Below are 16,643 nucleotides of genomic sequence, written 5' to 3' on the forward strand. Positions count from 1 at the left end.
GCACGAGACGATTCCCTCCCCTCGGTGTTTTTTTCAAGACGGTGTAGCTCCTTCGTTTCTCTGTTGGTGGACTAGTTTCGTAGGAGTCACCGTACTATCGAGAGGGGATCCGCTTTGGTAAGGCTAGGGTGAAATCAACACGTACACATCCTTATCACACCCGCTGTTCCTTTCCGCATCATTGGAGCTACCTTTCCTCTCCTTGCCTGCCCTGACCTGTCCCAGTGGTAGTACCACGGTCCTCAGCGGTAGTACCGCCGAAGGGCGTCAAGCGATAGTACCGCTCCCCAAGCGGTAGTACCGCTTGCTGTCTTCGGCCGTAGTACCGCTGTGGTTTCGGGCTACTACCGCCTCTACTCGAGACCTCTGTTTTTCGTGTCGGGTTTTGCGGTACTAGTAGCGGCAGTAGTGGCGGTAGTACCGCTCCAAGCGGTAGTACCGCCCTTACTTCCGCAGTAGTACCGCTCTGGGCCAGGTCCTTGCTATCCTTGTGTGCGCGGTAGTACCGCTGGTTCAGCGGTAGTACCACCCTGCCTAAGCGGTAGTACCGCTCTGTGCGTGGCTGCTTGGGAGGGTAACGGTTGGATTGTTTCCCCCACTATATAAAGGTGTCTTCTTCCCCAAAGTTGACTTACCTCTTCCCCCAAAAGCTCCATTGTTGCTCCAAGCTCCATTTTCGCCCGATCTCTCTCCCTAGCCAATCAAACTTGTTGATTTGCTCGGGATTGGTTGAGAAGGCCCCGATCTACACTTCCACCAAGAGAAATTTGATTCTCCCCACTAATCCCTAGCGGATCTTGTTACTCTTGGGTGTTTGAGCACCCTAGACGGTTGAGGTCACCTCGGAGCCATAGTCCATTGTGGTGAAGCTTCATGGTGTCGTAGGGAGCCTCCAATTAAGTTGTGGAGATTGCCCCAACCTTGTTTGTAAAGGTTCGGTCGCCGCCTTCAAGGGCACCAATAGTGGAATCACGGCATCTCGCATTGTGTGAGGGCGTGAGGAGAATACGGTGGCCCTAGTGGCTTCTTGGGGAGCATTGTGCCTCCACACCGCTCTAACGGAGACGTACTTCCCCTTAAAAGGAAGGAACTTTGGTAACACATCCTCATCTCCACCGGCTCCACTCTTGGTTATCTCGTGCCTTTACTTGTGCAAGCTTATTTGTGTTGTATCCCTTGCTTGCTTATGTGCTAGTTGTTATTGCATCATATAGGTTGCTCACATAGTTGCATATCTAGATAACCTACCTTGTTGCAAAGTTTAAATTGGTAAAGAAAAGATTAAAAATTGTTAGTTGTCTATTCACCCCCCCCCTAGTCAACTATATCGATCCTTTCAATTGGTATCAGAGCCTTGTCTCTTTATTAAGGACTTTGCCGTCCGAAGAGTATGGTTGACACCACAGACGGTGTGGATGAGCACTCCGGTGTGAATCCTACCTCGTCTACGACCGATGGGGGAACCGCGGTCTCTCGTGAGGAATTCAATGTGGCTTTAGACACATTGAAAACCTCCATGATGACCGAGGTTGAAAGCATGTTTACTAAATTCCTAGAAGGACTTAAACTGTCTTCCTCGCTGATGAAAGTGGGTGATCCCACTAACAAGGTGACGGATGCTACCTCCAACAAGGGGAAGCTAATAGTGAAAAGGGTCCTTCTACTAGTGGTAGAAATGGTACCGGCATCTATGCCCATGTGGAACCTCCAACTTATGGTGGACCGATTCCCTCTACTCATTTAAATCATGTCGGTCCTCCTCCTAAGATTGAGAAAAATGAGGATTTTGATTCTTGGGTGTATCGCTTCAAGCGTCATTTAAAGCATGTGAATACTAATCTTTGGAGAATCATTGAAGAAGGTTTCTATCCACATGACCCAAGCAACTTCACCCCTAGAGAAGCCGTGGATAATCAATTCAATGAGAATGCTCTCTTCATCATCCAAGAATCAATTCTCCCCGAAGATCTCCCTTATCTTCGACCCTACGCCATGGCCAAAGACGCGTGGCATTGCGTTGTGTCTCTCTATCGGGAAGTGCGAGCATTCAACGCTCCAATTATGAAGTGGTGCAAGATGAAGCCGATGAGTTTGCTATGAAGGAAGATGAAGAACCTCGTGAGCTCTTTCGGAGAGTAACCAAACTTGCGGTCTCACTCCGAGATCATGGGAGCAAGGACACGGATGACAATTGGATCAAACGCAAGTTCCTCAAGGCCATGATGCCCTACAACAAGGCCATGTCCTCCGTCATTCGCCAAAGACCAGACTTCCACTCCATGACCTCAAGTGAAGTGTTGGATGAGTTCGTTGCAATGAGCATCTTGGACAAGACCGCCGATAACGCGGTGCTCCGGTCTCAAAGGGCAAAGAAGCCCAACCTTGCCTTGAAGGCCAAGGTTATTGTGGAAGAAGAGGAAGAAGAGGAAGATGAGGAGAGCAACCCCGAAGATACAAAATATGATTATCACGAGCACATGGCTCTTGCTTCAAGGCAATTTTGGAGCAAGAAGAACTCAAGACCCAACTTCAACAAGAACAACTCAAGTGGCTTCAAGGGCAAGCAACGAGTTAGAACTTGTTACAACTGTGGCAATGTGAGCCATTTCGTTGCGGATTGTCCTTACGAGAAGCGGGAAGACAATGGTGGCAAGCTCATCCGGAAAGACAAAGCCAAGTCTTTCCCCAACAAGAACAACTTCACCAAGAAGACTCCTACTCGAGGGTTGGTGGTTCAAGAGGAATACCGTGAGGATGACGATGATGATGAAGATAGTGAAGCAATGGCCATGGCATCCGTTGCCATTGCCACAACTCCCCGGATGTCTCTCTTCGATTCACCCAACGAGAACATCACCGCCAAGTGCCTCATGGCTAAAGCCACCAACAAGGTAACCCCCAACATCAAAACCACCATCATTCCTAATCCCTCTTTGACGGATGGCATTGATGATAGTGAGGGGTCTAATGAGGAAGTAAATGAATTTGAGTCCTTTATGAGTAAGCTCAAGGGCAAATCCAAGAAGCACTTTGTTGCTCTCTTGGAACAACTTGGTGAAGCCAATGACATGATCGAGGCTCACGAAGAAACCATCTCTAAGATGGAAGGTCATAGTCGTGACTATGCCGATGAGATATCGGATCTCTCTAATGCTCTTGAGGAAGAGCGTGGGCATCGTTTGGCTCTTGAGGAGTCACAAAACGATGACCATGCCAAGTTAAAGAAAGATCTTGATCATGCTCTTGTTGTGTCTCGTGTGCTAACTTCCGAGAAGGCTAAACTTGGGGTTGATCATGCTAGACTCAAGGAGGAGTTTGATGTACTTGACAAGGCCCACAAGGTCTTGAAGGGTGCTCATGCAAACCTCAAGGAGTCTCATGCTCAACTCCAAGTTAAGCTAACCAAGGAAAAGGCCACCTTTCCTCACATGGTCTTAATTGATAATGCAAATGCTACTAACCCGTGTTGTGAGCATGTGCATCTTGTGGAGGAGAATGCCAAGTTGAAGGAACAACTCGAGAAAGGCCTTGTGTCATGCATACAAGGTGAGAAGAACCTAAATGACCTTTTGAGCAATCAAAAGGAAGTTGTGGCCAAGGAGGGAGTTGGGTTCTCACCCAAGTCCAAGAACAAGAAGAAGAACGAGAAGAAGAATGACAAGACCAAACGACCTCCCCCGCTTAAGCAAACTTTTGTGAAGGAGGGAGAGGGTGCTCCTAAGGAGAAGAAGAACAATGCGAAGAGTGGTGATGCCAAAAAGGGCAAAGCCATCTCTTCCAACAAAGCCGGCGACTTTAACCCTTCTTATGTGTTGTGCCGTGCTAGTGATGGGCATGTTTATGCTAAATTTGTTGGTTCTTCTTATGAGTACATTGAATGGTCTATTTGGGTTCCTAAGACCCTTGTTACTAACATCAAAGGACCCATTACTAAATGGGTACCTAAAACCAAGCATTGATCTCTTGTAGGTGTTTGCTTCCGGTGGGGGATCATGGTTGCTCGATAGTGGAGCAACAAATCATATGACCGGGAGCAAGGACTTGGTGGTGGACGTGCAAAAGATCCCATCTATGCCCACCAATGTCGAGTGGGGTGATGCCTCACATTCTAAGGTATTGGGTCTTGGCAAGGTTGTCATTTCTCATGATCTAACGATCGAGAAAGTCATGCTTGTTGAGTCCCTTGCGTACAACTTACTTTCCGTTCGTCAACTTGCACTCATGGGCTTTGCCACCTTCTTTGATATTGATACCGTGGCCCTCTTGTGGAGCAAGACTCTTAAAGTAGCCTTTGTTGGGCATGTCGAGAATGGTCTCTATGTGATTAACTTTTCGGAGCGACCCACTAAGACCGCGACATGCCTAATGGCTAAAGTTGATGTGGGATGGCTTTGGCATCGCCGTTTAGCCCACGTCAATATGAGATCTTTGCAAAGTCTTCTCAAGGGGGACCATGTCCGTGGACTAACAAATGTTAGTTTTGCCAAAGATCGTGCTTGCAGTGCTTGTATCGAAGGAAAGCTTCATGAGAAGGCTCACCCTCCCACGACTATCATCTATTCGAAGAGACCCTTGGAGCTCCTTCACATGGACCTCTTTGGGCCTCCATCCTTTGATAGTCTTGGGGGAAGAAAGTATTGCTTGGTGATTGTGGATGATTATTCAAGATACACGTGGGTATATTTCTTCAAGAGGAAGAGTGAAACTCAACAAACCGTCATCGACTTTGCAAATGAAGCTCAACGACAACATGATGCAAAGATCTTGACAATAAGAAGTGACAACGGCACCGAGTTCAAGAACTACACCTTGGATGAGTTCCTTAGTGATGAGGGGATCAAGCATCAATATTCCGCTCCATACACCCCTCAACAAAATGGTGTTGCGGAGAGGAAGAACCGGACGTTGATGGATGCGGCAAGGACCATGATGGCGGAGTTCAAGTCTCCATACAACTTTTGGGCCGAAGCCATCAACACCGCGTGTCATGCATCAAATCGGCTCTATCTCCGCAAAGGCTTGAACAAGACTCCTTATGAAATACTCACCGGTAACAAGCCCAATCTCAAGTACTTCCGGGTGTTCGGGTGTAAGTGTTTCATTCTCAAGAAAGGTGTTCGTTTGTCTAAATTTGAGGCTAGAGCTTATGAGGGCATATTTGTTGGTTATGCTACAAACTCTCATGCTTACCGTGTCCTCAACAAGTCCACCGGACTCATTGAGGAGACGTGTAACGTGGAGTTTGACGAAAATAACGGCTCCCAAGTGGAGCAAAGTGGTACTTGTGATGTAGGTGATGAAATTCCTCCCCAAGCCATAAGAAGAATGGGTATTGGTCATATTCTACCCATTGAGGAACCCCTTGTGGCCGAAGGAGAAGGACAATGCTCCACTCAAGTGGAGCCATCACCTCCCCAAGACCCACACGCTTCCGAAGAACAAAGTGAAGGCCCTCAACCTCATGAACAAGACCAAGGGCAAGATCAACCAAAGATGGTGGTGAACCACCAAATGATGCCCAAGGTTAAGTTCTTCCCCTCGAGCAAGTTCACGATCAAGAGCAAGCTCAAGATCTCGAACAAGCTCAAGACGGCGCTCAAGATAATCAAGTTGATCCTCCTCCTTCCACATCCGAGGAGGAATTAGAGCGTCGTGCCGCGAAGATTGCTTCCAAGCTCACCACCAAAGGCCATCTCATGGAGAATGTGGTTGGAAGCCTAAGAAAGGGGGTAAGCACTCGTAGACAATTAGCAAACTATTGTGAACATCACGCGTTTGTCTCCTTTGTTGAACCCCAAAAGGTCTATGAGGCGCTTGAAGATTCAGATTGGCTCAATGCCATGCATAAAGAACTCAAAAACTTCGAGTACAACAAGGTGTGGAGATTGGTGCCACGGCCGTCGGGGAACCATAACGTCATTGGAACCAAGTGGATTTTCAAGAACAAGCAAGACGCTCATGGGAACATCATTCGCAACAAGGCAAGATTGGTAGCACAAGGCTACTCCCAAGTCGAGGGTATCGACTACGGTGAAACCTTTGCTCCCGTTGCTCGCCTTGAATCCATTCGTTTGTTGATTGCTTATGCTTCCCATCACAACTTTAAGTTACAACAAATGGATGTGAAAAGTGCTTTTCTTAATGGTCCTATTAATGAGTTGGTTTATGTCAAGCAACCCCCCGGGTTCGAGGATCCTTACTTCCCGGATCATGTGTATCAACTCGATAAGGCACTCTATGGCCTTAAACAAGCCCCACGTGCGTGGTATGACCACCTTACCGAGTTGTTACAAGATCGTGGATTTGAAGTTGGGCAAATCGATCCCACTCTTTTTACTAAGAAGGTCAAAGGGGAGTTGTTTGTGTGCCAACTATATGTTGATGACATTATCTTTGGTTCCCCTAACAAAGCTTTCAATGAGGAATTTGCCGCTCTCATGACCTCTAAGTTCAAGATGTCTTCGATGGGAGAGTTGAAGTTCTTCCTTGGTTTTGATATCAAACAAAGAAGAGAAGGTACCTTCATCAACCAAGCCAAATACACTCAAGACATGCTAAAGAGATTCAAGCTAAGTGATGTCAAGCCGGCTTCTACTCCAATGCCTACCAAGTGCCAACTTGACATTGATCCCAATGGTAAAGCGGTGGATCAAAAGGTATATCGCTCTATGATTGGATCCTTGCTTTACCTTTGTGCATCTAGACCGGATATCATGTTGAGTGTGGGAATGTGTGCACGGTTTCAAGCCGCACCAAAGGAAAGCCACTATGTGGCGGTCAAGCGAATCTTTCGATATTTGGCTCATACCCCAAACTTTGGCCTATGGTACCCAAGAGGAGCAAACTTCAAGCTTGAAGGATTTACGGATTCCGATTGGGCGGGAGACAAAGTGGATAGGAAGTCCACTTCCGGAGGGTGCCAATTTCTTGGTTGCTCTTTGGTGAGTTGGTCTTCCAAGAAGCAAAGTTGTGTGTCTCTCTCGTCCACCGAAGCGGAATATGTGGCGGCCGGTAGTTGTTGTGCACAACTCTTATGGATGAGGCAAACTTTAAAGGAATACGGTGTCATTTGTGACAAAGTGCCTCTTTGGTGTGATAATGAAAGTGCCATCAAGATTTCTCTCAACCCGGTGCAACATTTCAAGACGAAGCATATTGAGATTCGGTATCACTTCATCCGGGATCACATTAGGCGAGGGGAGATCGAGCTCAAGTATGTCAACACTCATGATAACCTTGTAGATATTTTCACGAAGCCCTTGGATGAAGCAAGATTTCGCGAGTTAAGGCATGAGCTAAATATCTTCGATTCGAGCAATGTGACTTGAACCCTTGCACACCCCACCTCACTCAACTTGTTGTCTAGTTTAGGTGTAGGCATGGACATAGGGGGAGTGTTGTTCTCTCAATGAACTCTCCCTCCCCCCATTATGCATAAATTGATCTAGTCTTTGACATTAACCATTTTTTATGGTACTTGTGCTTCAAGGACGAGTTTTGGTCATGGGTCCAAGGTTAAAATCTTCGCGATGCCATACCTCTTGACTCAAACATAGGTGGCCTCGTCCACCGCCCTCTCTTGAAGAGGTGTGTTTTGGCCCCTTGCTAGTGTGTTTGCTGTCGTGTTGGTCTTTCCTCTTTCTTGCCTTTGTTTTTCCATTTCTTTTTGAGCTTAGCCGTTCTGTCTAGTGGCATGTTTGTTGCTGGGCGGTACTACCGCTGGTGGTGCGCGGTACTACTGCTTATAAGCAGTACTACCGCCCACCAGCGTGGTACTACCGCTGCGAGGCGGGGTAAGGGGGTTATATCGGGGCAGGGGGAGGTTTCTTCTCCCCCATACCCATTCGCTCGCCCCTCGCTTCGTTTCATTTCTCCAGCAACTGGTCACCGCGGGAAGGCTCCGGCGGATCTCCTTCTCCGGGGCGTCCCTCTCCATTCCCTTCGGTGGAGTCGATCCCCACCTCGTCCTCTTGCCATGGATGCCGGCATTGCCCCCGTTCCCTCTCTCTTCTTGTCTAGATTTCCAATCTAGCATCTTAGGGGCAATAGTGGTTGCATCTCTATATTTTTGGCCAAATCTAGGCTTGAGTAGGATGGAGAAGGCATCTAGGCAGTTTGGATTAATGGTTGGTAGAAGTATTTTTGAATTTGGTAGGACGGTAGTGCCGGATCTGACCACGGCAGTAGGAAACTGTTGTTTCCCCGTCTTGAGCGGTACTACCGCTCTCTCTAGAGCGGTACTACCGCTTGGAGCGGTACTGCCGCTTACAGGTCGCGGTACTATCGCTTGCTACCAAGTTCCATCGTACTCTTACCTTTCAGTGATCCTTTTGTTGTGTTTGGTGGCTTATGCTTGTTCTTTCTGGTTGTTTTGCATGTTCTTGTGTGTGGTTCCAGGTGATGAGCATCCGGAGCATCAGGCTCGACGTATCAACCCCGGTCGTGCCACGTCAAAGCGTTACCACACAACTGAGTTTGTAGGAGGTTCCTCAAGTGCTCCACCTCCACCTCAACTCAAGAAAAAGTGTGCTGTCAAGCCGAAGCAAACTGGCAAAACTGTGCCGCATATGAATGCCAAGGAGTTCTGGGCAAGGCGTCGCCGCAACCCCTATGAGGCTGACAAAGATCCCACTTTGGTCAACCTTCCGTTCTGGAACAGGTTTCAGTTTTCCATATTCTTTGATGTGCTTAAGGCCAAGAAGAACCTCTATGTTAACATGCGCTCCATCGACACCGACTATATGGAGAAGGATCCTGAGTATTTTGGTGAAGCTCTTCAGATGTGCACTCAACTGAACATTCTCGGTATCATGCAATTCAACAAAGATTATGATGTTGATATTGTGGCCCAATTCTATGCCACGGTTCATCTCGGGACTGATGAGGATAGGACACTGACTTGGATGACCAATGGCAAGTTGCTTTCTGTCAAGTGGAAGGCGTTCATGGAGTTGCTTGGGGTGGAAGATCACGGGCTTGCGTCTCCTATCGGCTTTCGCCCTCACCGCAACACAACCTCCACTCACAAGCAAGCTCTCTGGCCCTATTGCACGCTGAAGATCAACTCTAAGACTAAGAAGGAAACATATGAGCTGCCTGCCTTTCTGGATATTCTTCACCGTATCTTCCGTGAGACTCTTTTCCCTCGCATCGGGAATCTGGATATGGTTCATTCTTATCTTGTGGACATGCTTCTCTTCTGCCAGCGTGAGAAGGAAGAAAACACTGGCGAGTCCTTGGACATCTGTCATGTTATGTGGTATGAACTCTTATCTGCCATCTCTGAGCATAAGTGCCCGATCTATGGTCCATTCATCATGCTGCTTATTGAGAAGGCCTGGGATCGTGTCTATCCCAAGGTTATGCTAGAAACTGGAGAGTTGGTGTCTCATGAGGTCAAGCGTCTGAGGAAGAAGGACAACTGGGGCACTCAGGTCCCTAAGTCTGGGGGTTCATCGTCTACTACTGCCATGGAGATCGAGGAGGCTGAGGCTGAGGATGATGATGATTATGATCCTTCTGGGGCTGAGCCCTCTTGGGCAAAGAAGCTCAAGCTCAAGATAAAGAAGTTGTTCTGCATGGAGTCTCACGGCTAGTACATGACTCATGTTGCTGAGAAGAAGGCCAGGGGTCGTCACAAGGAGCTCATGTGTCAGTTGGGTGCTACCGTTCTCAGTGGATCTAAGGACGAGCTTACTGAGGAGGAGGACTGGATTCAGTAGCATTGCCCGTGGACAGATTCTGATGCCGAGCAGTTCCCGACCGACGACGGTGGCGAAGACGATCCCGCTGAGATCTGATGTTCATGATCTTGCTATCACCTGGAGCCGTAGCAACACTCCCTCTCTTTTTGGTGTCTCGATGCCAAAGGGGGAGAGAGTTTAGGGATTTGTGTCGTCGTTGTCTATTTCGCGAGTGTGTCTTGTTTGTGGTGTGCTTTCTTGTCGTTTGCTTTGTTTGGTTTTGTGTCAGTGAGACCTAAGTTCCAGACATATGGTGTGAGACATATGCTACCTTATCTTTAGATTATCGTCATCTATGTCTACCTAGCTTATGAGTTGCTTGCTTATCTTGTTATATACTCTTTGCTCTCATATATCTTGCTTAGGTTGTCGGTCTCCAAAATGTAGGGGGAGCATTGATCCTAGTATGTGTGCCGTGCAGTCCAAAGCACCTATCTCGATAAGCACACATCTAGGTGGAGCTCATCTACATTTGTGAGTTGTGGGGTTTACGCTTTCTTCCCGGTTGTGCAAATCTCGTATTGTCATCAATCCACCAAAAATGGGGAGATTGTAAAGGCATATTTATCCCCAAGGTGTTTTGGTGATTGATAACAATGCTTTTGCGGACTAATCATGTGCGTTGAGCTTTTTAGAGATTCATCCTTTGGCACGAGACGATTCCCTCCCCTCGGTGTTTATTCAAGATGGTGTAGCTCCTTCGTTTCTTTGTTGGTGGACTAAATTTGTAGGAGTCATCGTACTTTCAAGAGGGGATCCACTTTGGTAATGCTATGGTGGAATCAACACGTACACATCCTTATCACACCCGCTGTTCCTTTCCGCATCATTGGAGCTACCTTTCCTCTCCTTGCCTGCCCTGACCTGTCCCAGCGGTAGTACCGCGGTCCTCAGCGGTAGTACCGCCGAAGCGCGTCAAGCGGTAGTACCGCTCCCCAAGCGGTAGTACTGCTTGCTGTCTTCGGCCGTAGTACTGCTGTGGTTCCGGGCTACTACCGCCTCGACTCGAGACCATTGTTTTTTGTGTCGGGTTTTGCGGTACTAGTAGCGGTAGTAGTGGCGGTAGTACCGCTCCAAGCGGTAGTACCGCCCTTACTTCCACGGTAGTACCGCTCTGGGCCAGGTCCTTGCTATCCTCATGTGCGCGGCAGTACCGCTGGGAGGGAACGGTAGTACCGCTAGTTCAGCGGTAGTACCGCCCTGCCCAAGCGGTAGTACCGCTCTGTGTGTGGCTGCTTGGGGGGGTAACGTTGGATTGTTTCCCCCACTATATAAAGGTGTCTTCTTCCCCAAAGTTGACTTACCTCTTCCCCCAAAAGCTCCATTGTTGCTCCAAGCTCCATTTTCACCCGATCTCTCTCCCTAGCCAATCAAACTTGTTGATTTGCTCGGGATTGGTTGAGAAGGCCCCGATCTACAATTCCAGCAAGAGAAATTTGATTCCCCCCACTAATCCCTAGCGGATCTTGTTACTCTTGGGTGTTTGAGCACCCTAGACGATTGAGGTCACCTCGGAGCCATAGTCCATTGTGGTGAAGCTTCGTGGTGTCGTTGGGAGCCTCTAATTAAGTTGTGGAGATTGCCCCAACCTTGTTTGTAAAGGTCCGGTCGCTGCCTTCAAGGGCACCAATAGTGGAATCACGACATCTCACATTGTGTGAGGGCGTGAGGAGAATATGGTGGCCCTAGTGGCTTCTTGGGGAGCATTGTGCCTCCACACCGCTCTAACGGAGACGTACTTCCCCTTAAAAGGAAGGAACTTCGGTAACACATCCTCGTCTCCACCGGCTCCACTCTTGGTTATCTCGTGCCTTTACTTGTGCAAGCTTATTTGTGTTGTATCCCTTGCTTGCTTCTGTGCTAGTTGTTATTGCATCATATAGGTTGCTCACATAGTTGCATATCTAGACAACCTACCTTGTTGCAAAGTTTAAATTGGTAAAGAAAAGATTAAAAATTGTTAGTTGCCTATTCACCCCCCCCCCTCTAGTCAACTATATCGATCCTTTCAGGGGGCACAACCCACCAGGATGTGCCTGGGCCCCCAGGCATGCCCAAGTGGGTTGTGCCCATCTCGGTGGCCTCCTGCACCCCCTCTTTGCCCTATAAATTCACAAATATTCCAAAACCCTTCGGGGTAACCCTAGATCGGGAGTTCCGCCGCCGCAAGGCCTCTGCATCCACGAGATCCAATCTAGACCCCGTTCAGGCACCCTACCGGAGGGGGAATCATCTCCGGTGGCCATCTTCATCATCTCGGTGGCCACCATGATGAGGAGGGAGTAGTCCACCCTCGGGGATGAGGGTTTGAACCAATAGCTATGTGTTTAATATCTCTCTCTCTCTCTCTCTCTCGTGTTCTTGAGATGTCACGATCTTGATGTATCGCGGGCTTTGCTAATGTAATTGGATCATATGGTGTTTTCCCCTCTCTATCTTGTTGTGATGAATTGAGGTTTTTCCTTTGAGATTTCGTTGTTATCCGATTGAATGCATTTATGGATTTGAGAACACTTAATATATGTCTTGCAATTGAAAACTCGTGGTGACAATGGGGTATCATATTGATTCACTTGATATATGTTTTGGCACTCAACTCGCGGATTCCTGAGGTGACATTGGGGTAATCTATGCGTAAGGGTTGATGCACGTTCTTGTCTTTGTTTCTCTGGTAGAAATCTTGGGGCACTCTTTAATGTTCTTTGTGTTGGATTGAGTATTATGAATATGAATTTGCTTTGGTGTTATTTTAGTACAAACTCTAGGATAGATCGAACAGAAAGAATAGCTTTGTGTTGTTTTACTATGAACTGTTGAATAGATCGAATGGAAAGAATAGCTTTGATGTGGTTTCGTACCCTACAAACAATTTATTCTTATGTTCTCCGCTAGATAGGAACTTTGGAGTGATTCTTCATCGCAGTTTGAGGGATGGTTATATGATCCAATTATATTAGCATTGTTGAGAGATTGCACTAGTGAAAGTACAGACCCTAGGCCTCATTTTCAAGCATTGCAATACCGTTTTTGTGCCTGTTTACTATTTGCTACCTTGCTGTTTCTATTTATTCAGATTATAAAAATATATTTCTACCATCAATATTACACTTTTATCACCATCTCTTCGCCGAACTGGTGCACCTACACAATTTGCCATTGTATTGGGTGTGTTGGGGACACAAGAGATTTCTTTGTATTTGGTTGCAGGGTTGTTCGAGAGAGACCATATTCATCCTACACCTCCCATGGATTTATAAACCTTAGGTCATCCACTTGAGGGAAAATTGCTACTGTCCTACAAAACTCTACGCTTGGAGGCCCAACACGAGTCTACAAGAATAAAGTTGTGTAGTAGACATCAAGCTCTTTTTTGGCGCCTTTGCCGGGGAGGTGAGTGCATGAAGGTATATCTTTAGATCTTGCAATAAAATCTTTTAGTTTCTTGTTTTATCACTAGTTTGGTTTATAAAAGAAAACTACATAAAAATGGAATTGAGGTTGCATCATATTATTGATCATCTTTATAATATCTTTCTTGAAAATGATGGATCGGAAAATTGTGCTCAATTGTTAGAAGAAAAAGTCAATAAAATGTTTGGCACAAAGTATTTGAATGATGAGCATGATTGAAATGTTGTTAGTATGAATTCTTTGAATATTCATGATGCTAATGATATGCAAAGCTACAAGCTTGGGGATGCTATGCTTGATGAAGATGATATTTTTACTCCCCAAGTTTTGATGAGAAAAATTAGTATGATGAAATCATGCCTCCTATTTATGATGATTACAATGATGAATGTGGGTTTGGAAGAGTGTCAACTCTAGGTAATGATCCCACTATTTTGGAGAGTGTAGAATCTTATCACAATGATGAAACTGGATTTGGAGAGGTCATGACTTTATTTAGTGATGAATCCACCATTTTGGATGAGGCTTTAATTGAATATGATAACAAAGTTCCTATCTATGACGATTATGGTGATGACATATATGCTACAAAGAATAATGATAACCATGAAACTTGTTATCATGATTTTAATTTTCAATCCCATGATAGTTATTTTATTGAGTTTGCTCCCACTACTATTCATGAGAATAAATTTGCTTATGTGGAGAGTAACAAAATTTATATGCTTGTGTATCATGAAAAGAATGCTTTATGTGATAGTTATATTGTTGAATTTATTCATGATGCTACTGCAAATTAATATGAGAGAGGAACATATGCTTTTACATATTGCAATAATATCAAGTTCCCTCTCTTTGTGTTGAAAGTTTTGAAGTCATGCTTGTTTTGCCTTCCTATGCTAGTTGATTCTTGTTCCCGAAAGTTGTTTGCTCACAAAGTCCATATGCATAGGAAGTGGGTTAGGCTTAAATGTGCTAGACATATGCTTCATGATGCTCTCTTTATGTTTCACTTCTTATCTTTTATGCGAGCATCATTGAAATCATCATGCCTAGCTAAAAGGCTCTAAAGAAAAGCGCTTGTTGGGAGACAACCCAACACTTTTACCTACTGTTTTTGTGTGTTCACATGATTATGTACTGTATTAATCATGTTTTATACCTTTTGTTTCAATAAAGTGCCAAGTAAGCCTTTGGGATAGTGTGGGTGATAGTTGACTTGAATCTGTGCAAAACAGAAACTTTTGCGCTCAGTCCAGGAATTTTGAAAATTCACTGGAACGTGCTTTTGATCTCAATTTTTTACAGGTGATATATATACAAATTCTCTAAGTTTTCCTATTTTTTCAGAATTTTTGGAGTAGCATAAGTATGGTTGGAGTACAGATTACTACAGACTATTCTATTTTTGACAGATTCTGTTTTCAACACATAGTTTGCTTGTTTCTAGTTTCTATGGCTTGTATTGCTCAATATAAATTGTGGAAATGATATGCTAAAGTAGTCATTGTGTGGAAACAATCATGAATCTTGTCTTTTACAGTACCAAAGTGAAATGGTTTGCTCTTTATCATACTAACCTATCTCATGAAGTTACGTTAAGTTTTGTGTGATTGAAGTTTTCAATTTTTCGGTGAGATATCAATATGAGGAGAACAAGGAGTGACAAGACCCTAAGCTTGGGGATGCCCAAGGAACCCCCAAGGTAATATTCAAGGAAGATCCAAGCAACTAGGCTTGGGGATGCCCCAGAAGGCATCCCCTCTTCTTCTCCAACATTATCGGTAACCTTACTTGAGGCTATATTTTTATTCGTCACATGATATGTGTTTTGCTTGGAGCGTCAATTTATTTTGTTAGGATTTGCTTGCTGATTATTCAGAATAATGTTTTTCATCTTTTATTTCAATAAAAGTGGCATTGATAGCCTTTACTATGCTTATTTTACAAGTCTACATGTTGCTGTTTGAAAACAGAAAGTTTAGCGCTCTTGTAAAAATTCCCTAGAAAAGTCAGAATGTGATAAAATGTTGAATTTTTTGTTGTAAAATAAGCTCTGATAAATTTTCTACAGTTTGGTAATTTTCATAATCTTTGGAGTTTAAGAAGTATTGATACTCTTGCATTCTTTACAGCTTGTACTGTTTTGGCAGATTGCTGTTATGTTTGCATTGTTTGCATATGTTTGCTTGTTTAATGATTCTATTTGAGGATAGGAGTATTAAATATGCAGAGGCATTTAGTATGGAATGTTGAATAATAATTTTAGTGATTTGCTACAGTATAGAATGATAAGGTTTTTGTATTGGTTTATACTAACTTATCTCACAAGTTCTTGTTGAGTTTTGTGTGGATGAAGTTTTTGAGATTTAGGGAAACCGTGATATGAGAGGAATTAAGGAGACACGAAATCTCAAGCTTGGGGATGCCCAAGGCATCCCAAGATAATATTTCAAGAAGTCTCAAGCATCTAAGCTTGGGGATGCCCCAGTAGGCATCCCACCTTTCTTCATCAACAATTATCGGTTAGTATTGGTTGAGCCTAAGTTTTTGCTTCTTCACACGAGTTGTGCTATCCTTGAAATGTCATTTTATTTTGTTTTCCTTGCTGTTTTAATAAAATACTTAGAACTGAAAGTTTTAAAATAAAATAGAATCCTCAAATAGTTGCCAGAGAGGCTAGGTAAGCAGCACTTACATCCCGTCAACGAAGCTCTTTTCTATGGAATTGCTCTAGTGCTTCACTTATATATTTTTGAGCATGGTGTGCTTTAGTATTTTTGAAGAAATTATCTATTGCTTTACTTCAATTAATTTGAGAGAAAAAATATATTATGCTCATGATCTTCACTTATATCTTTTTGGAGTAGCTTGTCATTTACTCTTGTGCTTCACTTATATCCTATGAAATTGTTGAATAAATTGAATGTCATGAAGTTGAAATCATATCATGCCTAGTGGTAGCTTCACATTGGGTTTAGAAAGTGAAATATTTTGAAGCTTGACAATCACAGTATTGGTCATACAAGTAATTCATGAATAATTAGTATAAGGAAGAGAACTTTCACATGCAAATACACTATCTTGGAAATCTTTTGTGATTGTGAGCCCCCATCAAAATATTATATGCCAAAATTGTTGACGTTGGACAAGGAAGACAACGTAATAATTTATGTTTGTTCATATTCATGTAGAAGTTATATTGTTATAGATCCTTCAACATGTGGTGCTTGCCCCCCATATTTGCTAGTCAAAAATTCCGCACCAAGTAGAGATACTACTTGTCCATCCAAAAACCCTTAAACCCAAATCTTATTTTCAAGAGTCCACCATACCCACCTAAGGATTGAGTAAGATCCTTCAAGTAAGTTGTCATCGGTGCAATAAGGCAATAAAAATTGCTTCTAAAAGTGTGAGATCATTTACTGTAAGAGAAAATTGAGTGTTGTACGAACTTGTGATGGTAAAGAATAAAAGCGAGATACTGCA

Source organism: Triticum aestivum, chromosome 5B, assembly GCF_018294505.1.
Source record: "Triticum aestivum cultivar Chinese Spring chromosome 5B, IWGSC CS RefSeq v2.1, whole genome shotgun sequence".
In the NCBI taxonomy this organism is placed as follows: domain Eukaryota; kingdom Viridiplantae; phylum Streptophyta; class Magnoliopsida; order Poales; family Poaceae; genus Triticum; species Triticum aestivum.